We start from the raw sequence: 17502 nt of genomic DNA, 5'->3' as shown, positions 1-17502 counted from the left end.
CACAACGTAAAACAGTGTTCCCGCGACATACTCTGAAACATCATGGTGCAAAGTGGGCCACCTAGCCCCACACATAAGGGGTCATTCTGGCTCTCTCACCATACCTGCCTTGTTGCACACCCTGTGCCCTCCCTCCATGCAGCATCCGTTTCGAAGCCTGCCCATTCCCACAGCCCGCGTGTACAGAACTCCACTGTCTGGACCATGCATTGCCCAGAACCTAGCGCAGCCACACGCTGCAACCCCCTCTCTCACTGCCAACAAAGTCTCCACACCTTCTCTCCCATTCACCCAAAACCTCCTCACATGATCACCGCACCGCAGATACAGGCCCGTCGCCTCCCCCTGCTTCCCATATTGCCTACTATTGCCAGCTTTAATAACCTTGTGCTCCAGAGCCCCCATTCGCAACCCGCAACCTCTCAAGGGAGCCACCACCCATTTGAGAGCCTCTCTGTTCACAATTGTTACCCCTGCCCCCAACCTTCCTGGGTCTGTGCAAACAACCCTAGGCCCTCCCTGCACCCTCTCACACGCTTTCGCCCTTCCCTAGCCATCGCCGGACCCCCCGCCCTTGCCTCCTGAGGCCCCGCCAGATGCGTGGCTGACAGGAACCTTAACCCATCCCACCGACCTTAGAAGGATGAAGGCTGAGGCACAAAGACCAGGCCTCAAACCATAAACCATGGGCGTAAGTGTCCCCCCGAATCCTCTTGGAGCCAGACCAGCAACCACTTTTTTGGGCAGAGGACCAACAACCATCACCACCCCCCACTGCCTGTCACTGCCTATGCAAGGCAATGAACCCCCCTGCCACCCATCCACTGGTACTTCCATTCGCGCAGCTACCCTTTCTGCCTGCCGTGCCCTCAGCACTACCAGGTTATCCCTTTCTCCCTGCTCCACTGCACTTCATGCCGTCCCAGACTCACTGCTCCCCGAACCCCCCCTTCCCTTTGTAGCAACGCCTCTCTTCTCTTCTAGAAATCCCAGAAGAAAGAGTGCCCTGTGCCTCCGATTAAATACCCCCTATCTTCCTGCCGAATTCTAAACCTAACCTTTATGACTGAGCTGTCCCAGCCCTGTGATCTCCTGGTCCGGTCCCTTCCCTGCCTCCATTTCTCTGTACCAAACTGTTACTGTCCAGGGTCTGCTCCTTGGGTGGGGGGGGGGGAGGTGGCATCCACTAAGGTCTCCGGTCCAGCCAGTATTCCCCCTCCCTTAGGGGAGGTGAGTGGGTTTGAACCAAGGGGCACAGTGCAGGGTTGCAAATTAGTAGAGGGAGAGCTGCCCATGAGGAGGATTGAGGGATAGGGAGGACAGGGGGGGCTGCCCAGTATCCATTGGGCGTCCCCTTGCAACTGGTGGGGGCAGGCAGGGGGGGGATTGAGACACCTTGCACTGCAGGGGGCGTGGCACCCTGAGTTAGTGGTTGGCACCACTCATCGTCACTTGGGGTGGCATGCGGGCACCAGTCCGGCGGTTTGGAAGAGGGCCATGTGCTCGGAGCGGCAGACTTTGGAGCGGGAGGAGAATTGGGTTTGGAGCTCAGCGCAGATCTACATGGTGTGAGCCTAGGCAGATTGGGTGAACTTGTCGGAGTACCACAGGGGAGAATATGCAGTCCTGGTGTGACCCAATGGGTGGTCAAGAAAGCGCATTAATGCCGGAGTCGAGTTGTGGGGGAGAGAGAGGCGCACAAGGTGTCCATGTGATGATGTCCTCAGTGGGCCACGTACAGTGTCTTGTGCAGTGGTGATGGGGGTGTGAAGAGGTGGTCAGTTGTGGGGTGTGCTCTTTGATCTGCGTGCAGTGGGGGAGGTGTCGAGGTGGTCAGTTGTGGGGTGTGCTCCTTGATCTGCGTGCGGTCTGGGGTTGACTAGATGGTCAGTTGTGGGGTGTGCTCCTTGATCGGTGTGCAGTGGGGAGGGTGACTAGATGCTCAGTTGTGGGGTGTGCTCCTTGATCTGCATGCAGTGGGGCGGGGTGACTAGGTGATCAGTTGTGGGATGAGCTCCTTGATCTGCGTGCAGTGGGGGGGTGACGAGGTGCTCAGTTGAGGGGTGTGCTCCTTGATCTGCGGGCAGCATCTTGTGCAGTGCGGGGTTGATGAGCTCAGTTGTGGGGTGTGCTCCTTGATCTGTATGCAGTGGGGGGGTGACTAGGTACTCTGTTGTGGGGTGTGCTTGATCTGTGTGTAGTAGGGGGGTGACGAGGTGCTCAGTTGTGGAGTATGCTCCTTGAATTGCATGCAATGGGGGGGTGACGAGGTGCTCAGTTGTGGGGTGTGCTCCTTGATCTGCGGGCAGCGGCGAGCACACAGCAGACTCAGGAGTGAAGCTGTGAGGTCAACCGCGGTTTGCCTATAGCGCCTAGGCAAGGTAAGGGTGCGGTCATCAATGGCCTGGGAGGTGAAAGTGGAAGATGTAGACCATGGGGACTCACAAACTTTCTCTTGAGGGCCAAAATTACGGTGTGGTTTGTGGCTGAGGGCCGCACCAGTGGGGGTGGGGTTAGTGGGGGTGGGGTTAGTTGGGGCAGGGTCAGGGGGGGCGGGACTAGAGAAAAAATCAAAATCTTTTTAAAACAAATCAAAGTGGTACTGTAACCTTGTAACTATGAGTGACACTTTCTCGCAAGCAAAGTCAAGCAAAATGAGATCTATAAATATCGGAGGAATAGATAAGATTTCATTAACAGTCCTGTTTTGTATCAAAAACCGGCCTTTGCAGACTATTAAAATAGGAACAAATAGAGTTTCTCGTGTTAAGGTTGCAGCCTTACATGCTGAGCAAGGCACAGCACGAGCAGGGACACTCCAGTCCCAGTTTGAGCCTCCTTTCCACTCGGCAATGCAGCACGCGGAGCACTGCCCCCATAGAGCAGAGTCTCTCAGAGTCCACGCTGCTGTAACCGGCCGTGTTTTCTGACACTACACCAGAACAATCCCTGCGAGGTCCGCAGGCCACCAAGGAAGGCTTGCCAGACCGTACTAGGAGTACCACAGATATGGACAGTGCGAATGCACCACGCACGCGCAGTGTAAGGATGATGTGATCAGTGCCCATAGCTCTGCTTTGAAGCTCGTGGCCGCTGCAATTAATCGCATCCCATAGCGGCCCCCAGGAATGAGTGCGGGTGCAACCTCCCATGTGTCACATGACCAGGGTTTGGCACTGATAGATGCCCTTTGAACTATAGCAGTTTCAGCTTTCGCCGATCCAGAACAAATGACCTGGCGTTGGGCAGGGGGGAGTGAAGCCAGGGGCAACTGATTGCTTGCTGGGTGAGACACCGGTGAGGGGCCCTTAAAAAGACTGGGAATCAGTCTTCGATCAGGGGGACAGAAGGGTTTGGTGCAGGGATACCGCTCATGAGGGGGGCAGCTAGATGCTCAGTTTATGAGTTGCGAAGTAGTAACTTGCTGAGACGGCATACAGGGAAATAATCGCTGGTTAGAGCTAGATCAGCCACGGTAATGGGGCTGGGAGCACAAGGTTATTCCAGCAGACGATAGCGGAGACTACGGGAAAAGAGGGGTGGCCCTTATGCTCAGTGCTGCAAACTTTGGATTAGGGCAATCAGGTTCGATTCTGGGCGTGGCTCAACATCCTATGATCCAGGGCAAATTATTGAACACCTTAACCACGGTGGCAATTCCGCCGTGGTGCGGGCGTTCTAAGGGGTGGGCGGGGCTGCAACGGCCAACGGTCGCTCGCAGCACCAAGGAGGGAGTGCTCCCGTCGGCAGCACGGCAGGGGTTAATCTCCCAATGAGATCCACAAAAATGAATTTGCCCGGGTGTGATGCAACTGATGCTCATATATAGCGCTCCTTTACCATTGAGTTAGGCTTGTAAAAAAAATTAAAAAATACTTAAGTGTGACAGCAGGGAAGAGGCCGTCCAGCCTCCCCCCGTCTTAGTGTGGCACCTTATGGAAGGGGTGGTTAAGGGTCGATTTACAAGGCGATGGGAGAACGGGTGGCTGCCCAGGAGGATGGTAAGAGAAGGAGAATGGGGACGGGCCTGCCTGGATCCTTTTGCATCTAGCGGGGGAAGAGGAAGAGCAGTTCCTTATTAAGGTGGCGTTGTTGTTTTCTCTACACTGCCTAATCTCATTTTAGTACCACAAAAGGATATTGTGCTGGTGGCATGCAATAGAAGCTCATACAAAAGCGCATTAATATTCGAGTCGGGTTATGGGGGAGAAACAAGGGACACGAGTGGTAAAAGCGAGGGGGGGCATGGGTAGATGCGGCAAGGGGTCTAATTATAAAGTCAAAGAGCATGCCAGAGATCCATTCGGCATTCCCTCACATCTAGTAGGGTGCAAGGGGAGTTCAGACCACAGGCATTACAGGGTGTGGCTTCCAGACACAATCCGCTGGTACTATTCCTATAATAGCATAAGTAATAGGCAGACGGGGGTGGGGGGCATTAGAAACAATGACATTAAACCTCTTCCTATTTGTTAATTAGCTAATGGTGGTACATCCTAAATAAAACATTGTCCCACACAAATTCTTTTTTATGTTTTATTATTCAAAAAACGTTTTCTATATTTTTTATATATCTATACGGATAAATAATTTCATATATCAATTCATTACATGAGACCTTTATAAAACAGCCATCAAGTAAAACAGCCCCACTGAAACTTAACATACACGGAAAATTGACAAGGAGACAACACAAATCACATACCAACCATAACATACCTAGACTATTAGACAAAAACACAACCAACACAGCAACTTTTATATAGACAAATATCAAAATGTACAATTCAAAAGTCATATCAGAAGAACAAGCGCCAACTCGAGTTTTGGAGTGGAACTTTATCCCAATAGTTCCTTCTTCAGGGCGCCGAAGGTACAATACATATGGTGGCCAGATATTGTCCAACAGTAACGGCCATATGTTAGAATGTGGAGTGGGGGGCTTCTTGTTACAGTTTATTCAGTTTTAAACATGTTTTTCGGTAGCTGAGGACTCGTAAATTCAAGACCTTGATCAGAATATCAGAAAGACAGATACTGTCCGATATACTAATAATGAAAAACAGGACTGGGAATCAGCAATCGATAACTGACTCCAAACCCCCGGTGATATAATGGCTCACACGTCGGCTGGAAAAGGGAGGAAATCAGTGCTGGGTCACTTAAAAAAGGAATAAGAGTTACGCATTTACGGGCAACCCGGGTGAGTCAAGGCCATAGCTCAAAGGTTTGAAGATCGAACGAGGCGAGGTAATTGTTGCTAACTGTTTACAGGCATCCCAGGTGAATACTGATAATGGCTTAAACGTTCTGGACATTAGAGATAACGAGTGGAGTCACAACTTCAAGAGGATATCCAAGCACTGTGTGGGGCCTGCCAGGGATTGCGGAACTGCATGGATGTCAACCATTAAGGTATGCGTCCAGGGAGATGGGAAGCCATGGTTCAGCCTCCGGGAGGCCCAGCCTGTGTAAGAACCCGCAGAAGCACAGTTGATCCTGCTTTCTTCACGCTCAGTGTTGTGCTGCTTCGTGTTGCTTCATGTTGCGCTCTCAAACAGCCTGCTGGACCACGGGATGCCTTCAGCAACCCCCCCACCCGATGCCTGCCCACCACCAGGGCGCACAGGATTACATCAGGAACCTCCTGGAGAAAGCCGGCGAGCGGCTGCTCCGGCGCCTGCGGGAGGACAACCTGCCTGCGACGGGAGACATCAAGCAACAGCGTGAGGCCCTGAAGCGTTGTGTTGATCAGCTGCTAGAGGGCTTCAGCAGCCTGACAGCCCCCGAGAGGTGGCCCGCCTAATTGTTGACTCCTGCGGCTGCAATCTGCTGCCCCCCGGCACACTGGAGACCCTGGCGCCGAGGCTGCTTAAGTCCTTGGACTCCAGGCACTACCAGCAGCTGATGCGCGTGGTGCAGAAAGCTGTCTTCCAAGAGGTGAAGGGCCTGCTGCGGTGACAGCACTGGGACCACCTGCGGCTCCAGTGCGGATACCAGGCCCAGTTCATGGGAGCGGCTGACCCGGAACTGGCTACGACAGACCCGGAAGTAGACGTGTCCACCACCACACGGCCCGGCCAGCGCGTGGACCTGGCCATTGGGGAAAGGAGCTCCAAAGTGGGCTTTACATCAACCTGAAGAGGAACCTCAAGGACAAATAAGCCCTTCAGGGACACCCGGAGGGCCATCCTCTGCGCCGAGAGGATCAGCGCGCTGGGGGGGCTTCCCACCATGGAGGAGAACCACCTCTGCTACCAGCTCGTCTTCTACATCCCAGACGAGCTCGGAAAGGGGGCTCTGGTCGGGACGAGATGGACAAATTATTACCAAAACAGCACCTGGAACAGGTGATCTCGCTCTACAGGTAGATAAAGGCCCAGCCTGTGCCAGAGCCCGTGGAAGCACAGGTGATCCCGCTCTACAGGTAGATAAAGACCCAGCCTGTGCCAGAGTCCGCGGAAGCACAGCTGAACCTGCTTTCTTCAGGCTCCGTGTCTTGCAGCTAGGTGTTGCGCTCTCAGACTGAGCCTGCTGGACCACGGGATGGCTGCAGCGACGCCCCCCTCCAATGCCCACCCACCACCAGGGCGCACAGGTTTACATCAGGAACCTCCTGGAGGAGGTCAGTGAGCGGCTGCTCTGGCGCCTTGCGGAGGACGACCTGCCCATGAAGGGTGACATCAAGCCGAATCATGAAGCCCGGAAGCACTGTGTAGCTGCTGGAGGGCGTCAGCAGCCTGACAGCCCCCCGGGAGCTCCGGGAATTGGTCTTTAACTCCTGCAGCTGCAGCTTGCTGTCCCCCGGCGCGCTGGAGGCCCTGGTGTGGAGGCTGCTTGAGTCCTTGGACTCCAGACACTACCAGCAGCTGATGCGTGTGGTGCAGAGGGCCGTCCTGCGAGAGGGGAACATGGTGGCCTTTCTGGACGATGAGGCCAGCCTCAGCCTCGGCTTCTTCCCAGAGGTGAAGGGCCTGCTGCAGTGCCGGCAATGGGACCACCTGCGGCTCCAGCGTGGATACCAGGCCCAGTTCACGGGAGCGGCTCACCAGTAACTGGCTATGGCTGACCCGGAACTGGCTATGACAGACCTGGAAGTAGACGCATCTGCCGCCACACAGCCCGGGCAGCGCGTGGACCTGACCATCGGGTAACGGAGCTCCAAAGTGGGCTTTTACATCAACCTGAAGAGGAATGCCAAAGACAAGCAAGCCCTCCAGGGACACGCTAAGGGCCAACCTAGGCGCCGAGACAATCAGCGGGCCGGGGGGCTTCACCACGGAGGAGAACCGCCTCTGCTACCAGCTCGTAGAAGGACAAATTATTAACAAAACAGCACCTGGTAGCAGGGGATCTCTCTCTACAAGTACATAAAGGTCCAACAGCCTCTGTCCGAGCCCGCGGAAGCACAGGTGATCTCGCTCTACGGGTACATAAAGGCCCAGCAGCCTCTGTCCGAGCCCGCGGAAGCACACGTGATCTCGCTCTACGGGTACATAAAGGCCCAGCCTATGCCAGAGCGGATTCTGTGTTCTTCAGGCTCTGTGTCGTGCTGTTTCATGTTGCTTCTTGTTGTGCTCTCAGACTGAGCCTGCTGGACCCCGGAATGGCTGCAGCAAAGCCCCCCTCCGATGCCTGCCCACCACCAGGGCGCAAAGGAACCTCCTGAAGGAAGCCTGTGAGTTGCTGCTCCGGCACCTGCAGGAGGACGACCTGCCCACGAAGGGCGACATCAAGCCGGAGCGTGAGGCCCTGAAGCGCTGCGCTGAGCAGCTGTAGGAGGGCGTCATCAGCCTGACAGCCCCCCGAGAGCCCCGGGAGGTGGCCCACCTGCTCAACTGCAGTCTGCCCCCCGATGCGCTGGAGATCCTGGCGCAGAGGCTGCTTGAGTTCTTGGACTCCAGGCACTACCAGCAGATGATGTGCAGAGCGCCGTCCTGCAAGAGGAGAATATGGCGGCCTGCGTGGCCGACGAGGCCGGCCTCAGACTCTGCCTCTTCCAAAAGGTGAAGTCACTGGGTCTGCCTGCGGTTCCAGTACCGATACCAGGCCCAGTTCACGGGAGCGGCTGACCCAGAACTGACTATGACAGACCCGGAAGTAAACGTATCCACCACCATGTGGCCCGGGCAGTGCGTGGACCTGGCCATTGGGGAAAGGAGCACCAAATTGGGCTTTACATCAAGGAAGGGGGCTCGGGCCGGGACCAGAGGGACAGATTGTTTAACTATAGGCACCCAAAACATGTCAATTTCTCTGATACCTCAGATAGTAGTGGTGAAGTAGAATACCAAAATAGGAAAGAGGGACCTAGACAGGGATCAGAAAAAGATTGATGGGCTTTTTTTTAGGACAAAGACAACAGAGGCCCCAAAGGGGATACTCAAACAGAAGCAGGGGGACACCAATGAGAGGTTAGAATGGACAAAACCAGGAACCCCAAGAGTATTTGAGGAACAACCACAAGAGTACCTCAGAACAAGCAGCAAGAAATAATGCGATAGAACAGACCCCCATAATTAATCTGTCCAAAAGAGAACGGAGTAGAATAGAAGTGGAGGTACTTAGGAAAGGCTTTAGTTTTGTCCCTGCCATAGGGATTAATACATTTATCTTGGAAAGAGATCTGCATGCCTTCTTTAGAAAAATAAAGATTACGAATGTTCTTTGAGGATAGACCATTTCAAGAAAGGGCAATAGACTCGGGTCTACGCCCTAAATCCACCTTTACCCCTAGTCTCGGCATGGTTGGAAAAAATATTTGAGGCAGTTATCAGAATGGAAATAGAGGACATTTGAAAAGAGCAGCCTCATTATACCCATAACATGTCTAAAGCCCAGAAACAGGCCATGGATTTGTTGTCCCAAGGCAACAGGATAACAAAGCCAGCGGATAAAAGGGGAGGGGTAGTTATATTTGATACAGAGAATGGGGCTTTAGAACTTCTCTGTAACAAAGAACACTATCAACTAGTTTCTTGGTCCAGATTAGAGAGATTAAAACAGAGGTTGAATCGCTCATTGAACATGCTAAAAATGAGGAATAGATCAATTTAGATGAATACCAATTTCTTAATAATAGAAATCCCAAGATCCCTGCGATTTATGGACTACCCAAAGTCCATAACATTTTAACAAATCCCGCTCTTAGGCCAATAGTGGCATCCATAGACTCCCTTCTGGAGCCCCTCAGCAAATATGCTGATGTTTTTATAAAACCTCTTGTCCAAAAACAAAAGTCATATGTAAAGGACACTTCGGACATGATTACTAGGATCGAAGGCCTTGAATTTAATGTTAATAGTATATGGTGATCCTCTACATTGAGGCACTGTATATCAATATACCACAACGAGATACCATAGAGGAAGTGAAAAGGACTTTAGAAAATGCTGCGATAGTAGGTGCCAACAAGGAATGTATTGTCAACTGTATCTCTATGGTCCTACTAAACATCATATTTCTATTCAAGGATGACTTGCATATCCAATTGAAAGGTACCAGCATGGGGGCCACCTGTGCACAGTCTGGCCTTCACCTACATGGGGGCATTCAAGGAGAGACATATATACAACAAAATCTCGCCGTTTTATGAAAATGCCCACAAGTGGGTCAGATTCATAGAAGTTATCTTTTTTATATGGCGCGGCCCCCTTGAACAGCTTAAAGAATTTCTTGAATGCCAGTCAGTCAGTCAAGAAATCTTTATTCGATTTAGTTAAAAAATCATACAAAGAGATAAAAACATTTATATACAGATACAAATCTATTGTACAGTATCATACAAATCAAATACATTTGATAAGATTCTTGTTTGGGCTATGTAGAAAAGTTTTCAATATTTAAAAATTTATAAAAATAAAACTCATTAGGAAAGGCCCAATACGGTCTTACGTGATTTGGTTCTGGCCGCCGCCACTAAAAAATTTGCCATGCAAAATGTGATACGAATGTTACTCAATGATTGAAGGTAAAGCAAGGCTGGTCTCACCTGGGAGAAACCTGCCTCCTTTAAAACAGGTAACAAATGTTTTTTTCTAGGCTCTGAAAACCCCCACAAAACATGACAAAATGCAAGGTATCTTGGACCGAAAAGTTATCGCAGGTACAGGGGGGGGCTAACACTGGTTTATCCCATGTTTTAAAGCTACCCAGATAAAAATGAATCAGATTAAATCTGAACTTTGTCAGGAGGAACCTATGGAATGGCCTAGTGACAAAACTAAGGTAGGGTTCAAGTGCAATGGAGTTTACTGACATAATGTTTTCTCACAGCTGGCTTCTGCAGTTCCCTTTCCTCGCGCCCCGCTCTTGCCCTAATCATGAACTGCTTCTTAACTATGTCAATATCCTGTTTCTTAATACCCGAGGGGGATATGAAGAGTTCCGGGCGACCCAGTTCTGCAAAAGACTTCTTCAGATAGGCCATCCATGGCTCCCATTTCAAGTGGTCTAAAGACATGACATCGTTCAATTTCTTGAATGGTTAAATCTCAGTGATAAGAACTTGAAATTCACCGCCAACTACAGCCAGAATAGTATTAATTTTTTAGACATCCGAATTAAACATGTAGATGGACACCTGGCTGTAGAACTTTTTACCAAACCCAGTGATAGGAACACGCTACTCCACTATGAGAGCTACCATCCGAAGAGTCAAAAGGACAATATACCATTTGGCGAATTCCTATGCCTTCATAGGAATTGTACGTCTTTAGAAGATTTTTATGAGCCTGCTGTCAATTTAAAGAACAAATTTAAGGAAAAAGGCTACCCCAGGAAAATCAAATAGATCCTTCAAAAGGGCAAGGTTTTATAATAGAGAGAGCCTCTTAGATAGTAACAAAAACAACAAAAAAGGAGTACAGGAGAAAATAGTTCTGATGAGTCTGTTTTCTGCAGTAAGTAATAAACTCAACATAATTAATCAAAATTGGAAGATCTTAAATGATGGCCAAAGCAATAATCTCCCAAGACCACTATAAACCTTTAAAAAGAATAAAAATCTCTGGAACTCTCTGGTTTACAGTTACAGAGATGAGCCTATGGAAACAGAGTACGTTGTCAGGAGAAAGAGCAAAAGGCAATAATAGGTGCGGTAGCTGCAGTGTATGTGAGCTGTATGTGACAACCAAGGAAGTAACTCAATGGAGTCACACATGTGATTTCAACTTTGAACAACTGTAGGAGTAAAAACATAATATGTCTCATTAAGTGCTGGTGTGGCATGGGATATATAGGAGAAACTGGCAGGGAACTGAGACAGCGGCTGTGTGAGCACAGATCAGCTATTAATACCAAAAAAGATAATGCTCCTTTAGTTGGTCATTGGGCAGAGATGAAGCATAAGGCGATCGATCCAAGATGGGTCATGTTGAAAAAGACTAGAGAATTTAAAAGGGGAGGCAATAGTGCTATCTGGAGAAAACTTCAGGAACAATGGTACATGATCAAATTCGATACTGTAAAAATGGTATTAACAGTAGTGAGGAGTGGGATAAAATGATCTCGATTTAGTTTACACTAGACTCCTTTAAAGATACTGGGGACGAGCTGTCCCATTCTGAATCATTGACTACCGTCAAGAGGGTCGGTGTAACACATTTGACCTACTCGCAATGGGGCTTTAATTGTTTTGGAAACAATGTTTTCAAATCCAACATAGGTCAAATTTCCTAAGGAATAGATAATTGTTTATTAAATCGCTAATATTGGAGAGTATGACATTGATTATTAATATACAAATTACTCAACATACATTACTAATACATAGATTGCGCATGTACATTAGATTAGTATGCCTTAGAGACTCAATTACAAAGATGCACACTATTTGAGATAGTAGAGACCTGGGTACTCTCTCAAGAAGGCTGCCAAACATGAGCATTGGAGGAAAGGCATGCTGGGTAAATGCCGATGGCGACAGGCCTTTAAATGAAAGCGGGCTATAACTTAGGCCCTTAGAAATATATCCGTACTCCTTCGTGGTTTGATGGTATCCAAGGTAAGAACTTGAAAAGTCTCCCCCCCCCGGATTATATGGAGAGGCAGTTATTTGTAGAAAAACGGGGATGGGATATGTAACATGAGCCGATACACCCCATAACAAATCGAGTGATATTGGATCCCCCGCGATACTTGAAGTCAAGCCTACGGGTTAACATTGAGAGGTTTTCTTTAAAAATAGCGACAAAAAGATATTCCCTCGGACTCTTTCATAAGCCGTTCAGGTTGTATTATCCTAAATAACATTAAAGTGGGAGCAACCATGAAACCAGTGTATTCTTTAAAACAAAGCACAGGTTTATTTTTCCAGTGTGTATTTAACTATGAGACGCTATACTCTCCGACCCTCTAGTTACGTATTTGAGTATCCGTTATTAAATTAAAACCATTGTATACTCTAAAACAACCCACAGATTTATTTTTCCAGTGCGTGTTTTGATCTGACCGCCATGAGGCTTTAACAGGAAGATTGTATACAAGAGGGTCTTCTGGAAGTTGTGCACTATTTCTACCCTTCTCCATAAACCTCATTGAAGAAATCGCCAGAGGTCTACATAAAGCCACAAGAGAGGTAAGGCGAACACACAATCTTCTGTGATTTAAAGAGATTTGATTGTAAATGATATATAAAAACATGTGCAGGGTTCACATTGGACACCCTTGTGATTTTCTTTCTTTTTATATTTTGAACCAGAACAAGAAGGTGGTCTTTTCTAAAGTGCTTGGGGGTATATCTACCTGACAGGAAAGGGAAGGGAAAAAGGGGTAGGGAATAAATACGACTGAGAGATGAGGGGAAAGTCTTCCCAAGGTCCGGCTGGGTAGGTGACGGCCGAGGGGGAATCCGCAGCCCATCTCCTCTTCAGCTATCAGGTAGCTCCACCGGGCATCGGTCAAATAGCTAGGTCTCAACAGAAACACATTAAAAGGATAGAAGGCAAAAAGAAGGGACCATAGAGGGGGAAGAGGGTAGGGTGAAGAGGTAGAAGGGGGGTACGACAGACGAAGGAACGTCTGCCCAATATCCGGCTTGGTAGGTGACGGCCAAGGGAGGATCCACAGCCTGTCTCCTCTTCAGCTAACAGGTAGCTCCACCGGGCATCGGTAAAATAGCAGGGTCTCCACAGTCGAGTGAAAGTTCAGAGCGAGCATGTCCTGGAGGGAGAGCAGGATCCAGGTCAGGTGAGGAATGTGGTTAAGATCAGGTCGATGACCAGATCTTTTGTCCAGGAGTGCTAGAGCATCATGGAGAGACCAATTGAGGCGGTCAACTTGAGGTCAGGCAGGGGGGTTGTGGGGGAGGAGGGGTCTGCACATGGGGTCGGCTGACATGTATACATTAATAAATCTACATGAAAGAAATGTTTTTTTCCAGTCACAGGAGTTACTGTCCCCTCCCAGGCGACTTATCCCCAAAGGGAGTGTTTTAATATTTAAAAGCATCTCTGCTTGTGCATTATCACATTATCACTGCGCAAGGGGGAGGGAGGGAAGGATGAGGGTCTGAAGCTCCCTGTAGCTCTCACACCAGCCTCAGCTCTGCTCTTCCCCTGTAGGGGGGTGGGAGGTAAGGTTGAGGGGATGAAGCTCCCTGCAGCTCTCACACCAGCCTCAGCTCCGTCCCAGAGACCGAAGTACAGGATATCAAAGATTTAATCAAAGATTAAATGGTCAGTGAAGTTTAGAGATATGGAGTTAGATGAGACAGTGGTATGAATGAGAGTGTAAATGTAAATGTGTTGGACTTGTAAAGCGCACGGCTGTCCGTAAGCGTCCCGGCGCTGGAGACCGCTGGGGAACCCGTCCTGGCTTTCCCTGTGAGATGGTCCCTTCTGGGTATCTCCAAGGTGAAACCAGGCATCCCCGGCGTCTGTGGGGGGCCGTTGTAGAGATGAGGCAAGCTTAATGCCCAGAGTTGCCGAGTGTGATTCCTGGTTAGAGTAGGCACCGAGGCGAGAATTGTCGAGCCTGCTGACCCTGGTCCACGACCCTGCCGCATCAGGAATTGAACCCTGGTCCCGAGCCGTTCTTTGCTTCCGGGTCTGCCGCCTCTAACCAGTGAGCCACACCACCCCAGAGTGGACAGGAGTATGGTTTCCTTCCGGGCCATTGGGGGAGATTTCTCAGATGCCTATGGATTGAGATACAGTGAATAGGATTTGTTGTACAAATTACGTGAATAAAAGGATACAGAGAATACTAAATTTAGGATAATGCAGTAATTAATAGTAATACAAAGCTTGTCTTTTGCCCTCTTATCTATTACCTAGAAGACAAATATATAAGAGCTATCTTATTGGGTGGCGGTCATAATATGCAATACTGTTATCAAATGTTTTATATTTATATATGTTTTTGGTAAATTATTACATTTTGTGTACACATTGTCTTTAGATGGAGGAGTAAATTCCCGCAGTTGAGTCCTGAAGAAGGTGGTTATTTATTCTTTCTTAAAACCACTGAAACTCGAGGACGCTATTTTTTCTAAAGAATCAAACAGGGAGGAACAATAAGGATAAGAGCAGGGCTCTCACCAGGTTTCCCCCTTCAGTGAAACATTGTTGGATCTATTCAGACAACAGAATTCACATCTGTGTCTATAGGGTTTCCTCATGCAAATTGATTTTTTAGGTTGTCTTTTTTATGATACAATGTGTATGCCTTTGGATATGATGCATATCTGTGTTGTGTTTTTAACTAGTGTATTACAATGGGCTGATTGGCTAATTCCATTGGATGGAGAACTGCTCATTTCGTTTTTTAAATATTGATCTCTCTCATTTTAAATAAAAATGTATATTTGTACACGCTATATCTGAATCTGAGGGGTTAGTTGACTACTTTTTAAATCTTAAGGGGGCCCCTTTCAAGAAGAACAAATGCTCTACCAGTATGATGAGAAAGTGAATGTGAGGTGTGTATTTGATGGGTGGAAGAATAGTAGTATACGTGTATAAAGCTCTAGGGGAGTCTTTCCACTGTAATTTAGTTCTCAGTCCCCCTAGGACGGTTGAGCCTCCTCTCCTTTTTTCATACAAATTAACGAAACAGCACCTGGAAGCAGGTGATCAATGCTTATGATGAAGCATGGAGGTTGCCCACAAGGGAGGTTGGGGCCTAAATTATAGAAGTCAGGCCTGACTTCTAATCTATGTAAATATGCAATACAAGCTTTAAATAAATAAAAAGAAATATAAACACATATTCAATGTAATTTCATCAACCACTGCCACCTTTTTGAGTACTCTGTTACAGAATAATATCTGTTAATAGTAATGGCATTGATCAATGTCATTAGTTCGCAGAGTAAAGTGCAGTGCAGTCACTGATTTTTAACTCCAGCTCGACTTGCCCGTAGACCAGTGTCGTAAGGGCATGTTGTTCAATTGTTTGTACTTCTTACAAGCTTATTCACTAAAGTGTTAGTGATCCGTCCTTGGTGTGGTCTAAATATAAACTTCTCATCAGCAAGCTGTCATGCAACGCTAGAGCTTCGTCCCTATTTTAGATATTTTACATTTTCAGCATTTAGGGTTTTTTGGTCTGCTAGCTTGGGGTATTTTACCAGTCTACAATTCAGTTGTGTGTTTTCTGGGTTTAGGCAGGCCAGCACTGCTTGCCTCCTGGTGCAGGCACCTTTCTGCTTAAGGGGTATTTTTTAGGAACTGTAGCTGTTTCTGATGCAGATCTGGCCCCCACAGGATGATATCTGCTGAGAACTTGCGTATATTGCGACACGAGGTAAGAGACTGCTATCATGGCACCTTGGATCCTCTTAGTGGGCCTTTTCAGTGTCCCACGTGTTCTTTTACACTTCCTAAGCCTCTGCCTATTATGGGTCTCCAACCTAGGCCTCCAGCTGCCTACAAACCAAACTCTGTTGTAGGCACAGCTATTCAATCTGCCCTCAAAGTTTTTCATTTGCATGTCAGATCACTGGCATGTCACTCTCAAGAAGTTCTCTCCTTGATTACTGATGACAATCCGGATATTTTCTTTTTCACCGAAACCTGGCTGTATGATCAATCCATGGCTGTCATGAATTTAGCCCTCCCTGTGGGATACACCATGCACTCCCTTCCTCGTAATGCTAGAGGCGGAGGTATAGCAGTTGCGGTAAAAACCTGCTACCCCTGCGCCTGGAAACCTATCACCATAGCAGGATGTGAGAGTGCGTATTTTAACATCTCGGTGAATCCCCACTTTACTTTTTCGGGACTATTAATCTACAGGCCCCCCGGTCCTGATGGCTATTTTCGTCAAAGCCTCCCGGAGGTGGTCTCTTCTCTAGTCCTGAAAACCGCTAATTTCACGATCATTGGTGATCTTAACCTGCACATGGATGCCCCACTTTCTAATCCGGTCCATAGCTTGTTAGCTGATCTCGAAGCATTTCAACTAACTCAAATGATACAACTACCGACCCACATAGGCGGTCACTTATTAGATCCCTTTGTGACGAATCTTGCTACTAATATTTCAGTGCTTCATCCTAGACCTATGGCATGGACTGATCATCATTTGATTGAAATTCTCATCCCCACTATCACTTTTTCCCCTAGAAACAACACCCCTGCCAGTTTTGGACGCCCCTGGAGAAACTTGAACTTCGAGCACTTTCATCAGCTTTTGATGAAACATCATCCTCTACCCCCCACCGAAGTCTCCCGTGGCTATGATAGCTTCTGTGAGTGGCTAAATCACTCACTAGATATGCTTATACCGGCCAGGTGGAGTAAGACCAGATCTAGTCCTTCTAGTCCTTGGTACAATGAATCCCTTAAAAAACTTAAAGCCTCCTGTAAAAAAGCGGAACGTGCATGGCGTAAAACCTATGATGCTGACCTCAAATCAGCCTACAGGATCTGCATCAGAGTGTATCATCGGGCCATATGCTCAGCTAGGGCCGCCTTCTACTCTCAGGAGATAAAGAACAGCACGAACCCCACCAAGGTTATCTTTAGGGTATGCAAGGACCTTACAAGCAAAAGGACTGACACCACTACTCTTGAAGCCTCCGTGGCACACTGTGAGGATTTGGCCTCGTTTTTTGTCGAAAAGGTGGAGGACATCTACAGGTCATTCTCCCAGTTTTCCAGCAGGGAGAATACACCTGTATCAGGGATCTCTAAACCACTCTTGATCATTCCCAGTCCTACTCTGGATGAGTTCAAAGCCCTGACGACAAAAGTCAAATCCGGTTCACCAGATGACCCAATGAGACCCACTCAATTCCGGGAACTTGCTGAGTGCTGCTATCCTGCCATGCATAGTCTCATTGATCTGTCCTTTAACACGGGCAGTGTTCCCACTGCTTGGAAGCAGGCGACTATTATTCCTATTCTTAAAAAACCTGCCCTTGACCCTACTAAACCAGAATACTATCGACCCATTTCCCTTCTCCCCTGGCCAGCTAAATTAGCAGAAGCTCATGCTAATTACATTTTATCATCCCATCTGCAGGAAGCTAAGATATTGGATAATTCCCAGAATGGG

This window comes from Lissotriton helveticus, chromosome 12 (genome assembly GCF_964261635.1).
Source record: "Lissotriton helveticus chromosome 12, aLisHel1.1, whole genome shotgun sequence".
In the NCBI taxonomy this organism is placed as follows: domain Eukaryota; kingdom Metazoa; phylum Chordata; class Amphibia; order Caudata; family Salamandridae; genus Lissotriton; species Lissotriton helveticus.
Note: the sequence above shows the minus strand (reverse complement) of the source record.